Raw genomic sequence first — 6,132 nt, forward strand, 5'->3', positions numbered from 1 at the left:
TGCGAAATTTGCATTTATGTTTATTTAAATTATACAACGGACTACAAAATGTAAATGTTTCATGATATTTGTTATATTATATCACCTTTATCTATCAATATTGTTGAAATGAAGATCAAATAGCTGTATGTTGAAATATGTTGAAAAATTCAAAACTTTACATGGGGTGTACTTACTTTTTCACGTGACTGTATATGAAACATTGTTTGTAAATACAGTATACAGTATTTAGTATTTACTAAAATAATAAAACCAAACGTTAATTATTAAATTAATAAACGCCTCCATTTGCCGTGGCTCGTATTCCGCCTCAGAGATTCCACTGAGGAAACAAATGTAAAATATTCAAAATATTTATTTTTCAAACACCGGAAAATGGAATATAAATCGAGATTAAACAGAAATAATGATCCCAACCAAATAAACTTAACCAGACAATCGTCCGAACTCACCATTGTGGCTGGGAGGTTAAAACAAAATGGCCGTTAACCGTTAAACGTAGTCTTCTTCTTCACAACGGGCTTCCCAAGAACGCAATAAGTGACGTCACGTGAAGACGCTCGATTTGCAAGAGAGAAATCCGTTTTTATTCAAACCCGTTTGTTCAGATTCCGGAAACGTTTCAGTAAAACCAGTTTATTACAACTACTGAAACGTTTCATGAATAACTATCGTAACTAGAACGCCACTCAGTAGAGCGCATACTCCCGCCGTGGGTTTAGTTGGAATAATACGTTTTGTTTAACATCCCCTCTCGGCTCTCTCCAAAACAATAAATGAAAAAGAAAGTAAGCCCTAACTGTCAGAGAATTAATTTTGATATATCTCTGAATTCGAAGAGAAAAACATCATTTAAGAATAAGAATAAAAGCTTCAATGCAGTAAAACAGAAAAAATCTTTCCCAAAAAAATTTCCAAAAAAAATTCCTTGATCCGGAATAAAATCCTGAGCTTCACCAAAAACTAATCAATTCTTCCTTATCCCAAGGGCAATCATCCCACCAACTTCCATCCAAATCCGTTCAGAAATGTTCCAGATATCCTGTTCACAAACACGAACATACGAACACACACACACACACGGACGGACACGATCGAATGCGTTACTCCCTGGCGGGAGTAATAAACCTGAAAATCGCAGAGCCAGAACCAGAATTATTTATTTGGTCTGGGAAGCCCATGTGAGGTTTCTTCTTCTTCAGCCTCTCACAACCCTGGGTGAATATGCGATCTTTTAAAAAAAAGTTGGAATTTTGCCAAATCTGTTTTATTTGTTTGTTAATATACCTCAGCCATTGACAAATCTGGAACTAATTCTTTATAAGTTCATCAAATACTGACACCGCGAATGACATTCGCTGAGCTAAATGTTGATATCTCTTCTGAAGTTAAAAAAAAAAAAAAGTTTTAAAGCATTATACGTATCAAACGATACATTTTATGAAACTGCGAAACCTAATACACACTTTGGTGGTTTTAAAATGACAGAATATGTCTTTATTAGAAAAAAAAATGAACATTGAAGACGACGCTGCTAAAAAAATTCACCGCTCTAACGCATAACCACGGGTTTAAACTACATTTACAACAAATATGAAAACTATTTTCATATCACAATGTTAAATATAGAATATATAGAAGATAATATTAACAAAAAATGAGCCCTATCTTCCAATGGTAAAAAATCCTTCAAAAATTCCAGGATCGGGAATAATATCCTGAGCTTCACCAAAAACTAATCAAATCTTCCTTATCCCAAGGGCAATCATCCCACCAACTTTCATCCAAATCCGTTCAGAACTTTCCCAGATATCTTGTTCACAAACACACGAACACACACACACACAGACACGGGTGAATGCATTACTCCCTGGCGGGAGTAACAAAGGTAGAATGAAACACCCACGGAAGGATAAAACCTGAAGCCTGCATTCTTGACTTGCAACTGTTCGAATCCCGTTTATTTACACCGTTTGTGATTCTCCGTTTCGGGTCTTGATCGAGTTGCTTGAAAACAGGAAAGACTTAAAATCCGAAGCAATGATGGATTCCATGACTGTTTTTGTAATTATACACAAAGAATTAAGTTAAGCACCCCTACACAACGAATTAAGGTAAGCACCCCCTAATATATATTCTTTGTGTATATGTATACATTGGCATATATTCTAAGGTATGTGAGATCAAATAATGATTGGTATGACATTAGCAATTATCCATTGATGAAATGCAGATGAGTGCACTCATCTGTGACGCCCATCGCTCGTGCAGCACGATCACGTGGGTCCTACACACGTTATTGACGCAAAGATCGCTAGAGGTCTTCTCAGAACAATGACTGTACGTTAGAAAACATAAACGTCATCCACACTGTCCGTGATGGACCTATAGCTCCATACTTAAATTGAGGTGAAAATATGCCTAAAATTCCCAAAAAATTTCACCTTAAATTATTCAGAATAAAATATTGAAAACGGCATGATTGTTATGTTTTTATGTGACCATAATATCACTTCTCCAGAAAATATAGCAATATCATGGGTATATTACACTGTTTTGACGACAACAAACTTGTAATGTGCGAGGTTGTAAAAAAACGGGGGGGGTGCTTAACTTAATTCTTTGTGTATAGAAACAAACTCACTGGTCTACAGTTGATAACTTGGGAGGGTCTGTTTTTGGACCTTGCTGTGGACCGGAGTGATGTTTGCTGACTTCCATGCAGAGGGGAGCGGACGTTGGAGGATAGACTGAAGATAGCAAATAGAGGGGGAGAAAGAACGGGAGATCAGGATTTGAGAACATGGCAGATAGAGGGGGAGAAAGAACGGGAGATCAGGGTTTGAGAAGATGGCAGATAGAGGGGGAGAAAGAACGGGAGATCAGGAATTGAGAACATGGCAGATAGAGGAGGAGAAAGATTGGGAGGTCAGGATTTGAGAAGATGGCAGATAGAGGGGGAGAAAGATTGGGAGTTCAGGATTTGAGAACCTGGCAGATAGAGGAGGAGAAAGAATGATAGATCAGGATTTGAGAACATGGCAGATAGAGGAGGAGAAAGAATGGGACATCAGGATTTGAGAACATGGCAGATAGAGGGGGAGAAAGAATGGGACATCAGGATTTGAGAACATGGCAGATAGAGGGGGAGAAAGAATGGGAGATCAGGATTTGAGAACATGGCAGATAGAGGGGGAGAAAGAATGGGACATCAGGATTTGAGAACATGGCAGATAGAGGGGGAGAAAGAATGGGAGATCAGGATTTGAGAACATGGCAGATAGAGGGGGAGAAAGATTGGGAGATCAGGATTTGAGAACATGGCAGATAGAGGAGGAGAAAGAATGGGAGATCAGGATTTGAGAACGTGGCAGATAGAGGAGGAGAAAGAATGATAGATCAGGATTTGAGAACATGGCAGATAGAGGAGGAGAAGGAATGGGAGATCAGGATTTGAGAACGTGGCAGAAAGAGGAGGAGAAAGAATGAGTGATCAGGATTTGAGAACATGGCAGATAGAGGGGGAGAAAGAATGGGAGATCAGGATTTGAGAACATGGCAGATAGAAGGGGAGAAAGATTGGGAGATCAGGATTTGAGAACATGGCAGATAGAGGGGGAGAAAGAATGGGAGATCAGGATTTGAGAACATGGCAGATAGAGGGGGAGAAAGAATGGGAGATCAGGATTTGAGAACATGGCAGATAGCGGGGGAGAAAGAATGGGAGATCAGGATTTGAGAACATGGCAGATAGAGGGGGAGAAAGAATGGGAGATCTGGATTTGAGAACATGGCAGATAGTGGGGGAGAAAGATTGGGAGATCAGGATTTGAGAACATGGCAGATAGAGGGGGAGAAAGATTGGGAGATCAGGATTTGAGAACATGGCAGATAGAGGGGGAGAAAGAATGGGAGATCAGGATTTGAGAACATGGCAGATAGAGGGGGAGAAAGAAATTTATTTTAAAAAAACAACTGAAATATCACATTTACATAAGTATTCATACCCTTTGCGATGACACTTGAAATTTAGCTCAGGTGCCTCCCATTTCTCTTGATCCTTGGCTTGATACCTTCGGTGGTGGAGGTAATAAACGAGAATGTGTGTCAGTTAGTCAGTTATTGTGTGTGTCTCCTTCATAACTTCAAAACCATGAAACCTATCAGCCAGAAAGTTTGCATGCATGCTGAGGGACTCCAACTGGGTGTTTGGGTAAATTTGAACACCTCTTTTCAAGATAATTAACGGACTTATAAAATGAAAAAGAAAACACAGCCTTTGAGATATGAGCGCTAATCCCATTTTGGCGCACGGACGGACGGACGGACACACCAACGTGAATTTTTTTTTTTTGTATTTTTTTTTTTTGTTTTTGTTTGTATACTGAATCGAGGCTCGTGAAAGAGCTAACATTTATTTCACAAACAAATCAACCAGACAAACAAAATATACAAAAAGAGGGAGCGGAAGACAAGATGGGGAGAGAAGGGGAAGCACACAACCACAACATTTGAGAGCAGGGAGAAGTGTGGGAGGGAGAGGGCTTGGGGGCAGGAGGCGTGGGAAGGGGGGGGGGGGGGGGAGTGGGAGAAGTATAAAACACAAGGAGACCGAAATTAGCGGGGGTAGAAAAGATCAAGGTTTTGGATGGGGGAGGATAAGAGATGGTGGTGAACAGCTGTTTTAAAGACCTGGAGGGTGGAGTGGGATTGAAGAGAATGAGGGAGTTTGTTCCAGAGGCAGGAGAAAAGAGGCATGAAGGAGTGAAGGTGAGCAGAAAGTCTTGATTTTGGCAGTTTAACCATAAGAGGGTTGCAGGCAGATCTTGTGCGACCTGTAGGAATATTTGGGGGACAGAGCCCAGAGAGGGCTGGGGGGGCAAGGCCAGAGAGGAGTCGGTAGAAGACGGAAAGACCACCAACCTGCCTGCGGTGAGTGAGTGAGTGAAAGGCCCTTGGAGTTAGCTTCATCGCGGGAGATTCCAATGATTCTGAACGCTTTGGTTTCAACAGCGTGAAGACGGGCTAGGTGTGAGGCAGGAGCATCAGACCAGAGGGGAGAGCAGTATTCCATAGAGCTGCGGATGAAAGCCTTGTATGTGGTGAGGAGCTCAGGTGTGCCAAGGAAGGACTTCGCACGACGGAGGATGCCCAGTCGGCGACTGGCTTTGGAGGCCAGATTTGAAATGTGGTTTTCCCAGGAAAGATCATGGAAGATAGTGAGACCCAAAAGCTTGAGTGACAGAACTTCTTGGAGAGGATTATTCAGAAAGTGGATGGGAGGGTTGTCCAGTCGGTCTTTTGGGAGAGACATCGTAAGAGTGTGAGATTTATCAGGATTGAAAGACATGTTCCATTTGTTTGCCCAGTCTGTGATTTTGTCCAGGTCTGCAGAGAGTGAGGAGGCTGCAGACTGCCGATCTGAGGGATGAGGAATGGAGCGACAGAGAGTAGAGTCGTCAGCAAAGAGATAGAGAGGATTTTCAAGAGAGTCAGAGAGATCATTGATGAAGACCAGAAAAAGCACAGGGCCCAGAACACTACCTTGGGGACACACCAACGTGAATTATTTTTTTTTTGTATTTTTTTTTTTTTTTTTGTATACAAGATCGAGGCTCGTGTAAGAGCTAACATTAATCACAAAAAGACAAACTGACACATAAAACATAAGATAAAGGGAGCAGGAGACAAGATGGGGAGAGAGAGGGAAGCACACAAGCACAACATTTGAGAGCAGGGATATCGGGAGATCTGTGGGAGGGAGAGGGCTTGGGGGGAGGAGGCACGGGAATTGGGGGTGGGGGGAGAGTAATATGTTTGAGGATTTTCTTAATAAAACTCAAGAATGCGGAAACGGACGTTGCTGAAATTTGGAGCATATTACCTCGACGTAGAAAGTATTTACTTCTGAAATGTGCAGCCGATTCCGTCCAGTGGAAGCCGAGAAACGAATTTTCAGTCCCTATGTTAAAGTTGCATCCAGAGAAACGATCCCATGTAATGGATTCCATGCTTTGCGCCTCCTTTAATACCGACAGGGTGGATTTTGTGCCCATGGCCTGCATTTGTGGTGTTGTCGTGTTATCCGACGTCGCGCTGTGTACCTTGTCCCGTCCTGTACGTCGGTGCCCC

General features: G+C 41.9%; 1 protein-coding gene across 1 annotated transcript in view; it reads left to right on the plus strand.

Annotated features, from left to right (window-relative positions):
- LOC144893007 (uncharacterized) overlaps window positions 1–6,132 on the plus strand; it is an 812,187-nt gene that overhangs the window by 495,944 nt on the left and 310,111 nt on the right. The gene's annotated exons all lie outside the window — the stretch shown is intronic.

This window comes from Myxine glutinosa, chromosome 7 (assembly GCF_964187855.1).
Source record: "Myxine glutinosa chromosome 7, kmMyxGlut1.1, whole genome shotgun sequence".
In the NCBI taxonomy this organism is placed as follows: Eukaryota; Metazoa; Chordata; class Myxini; order Myxiniformes; family Myxinidae; genus Myxine; species Myxine glutinosa.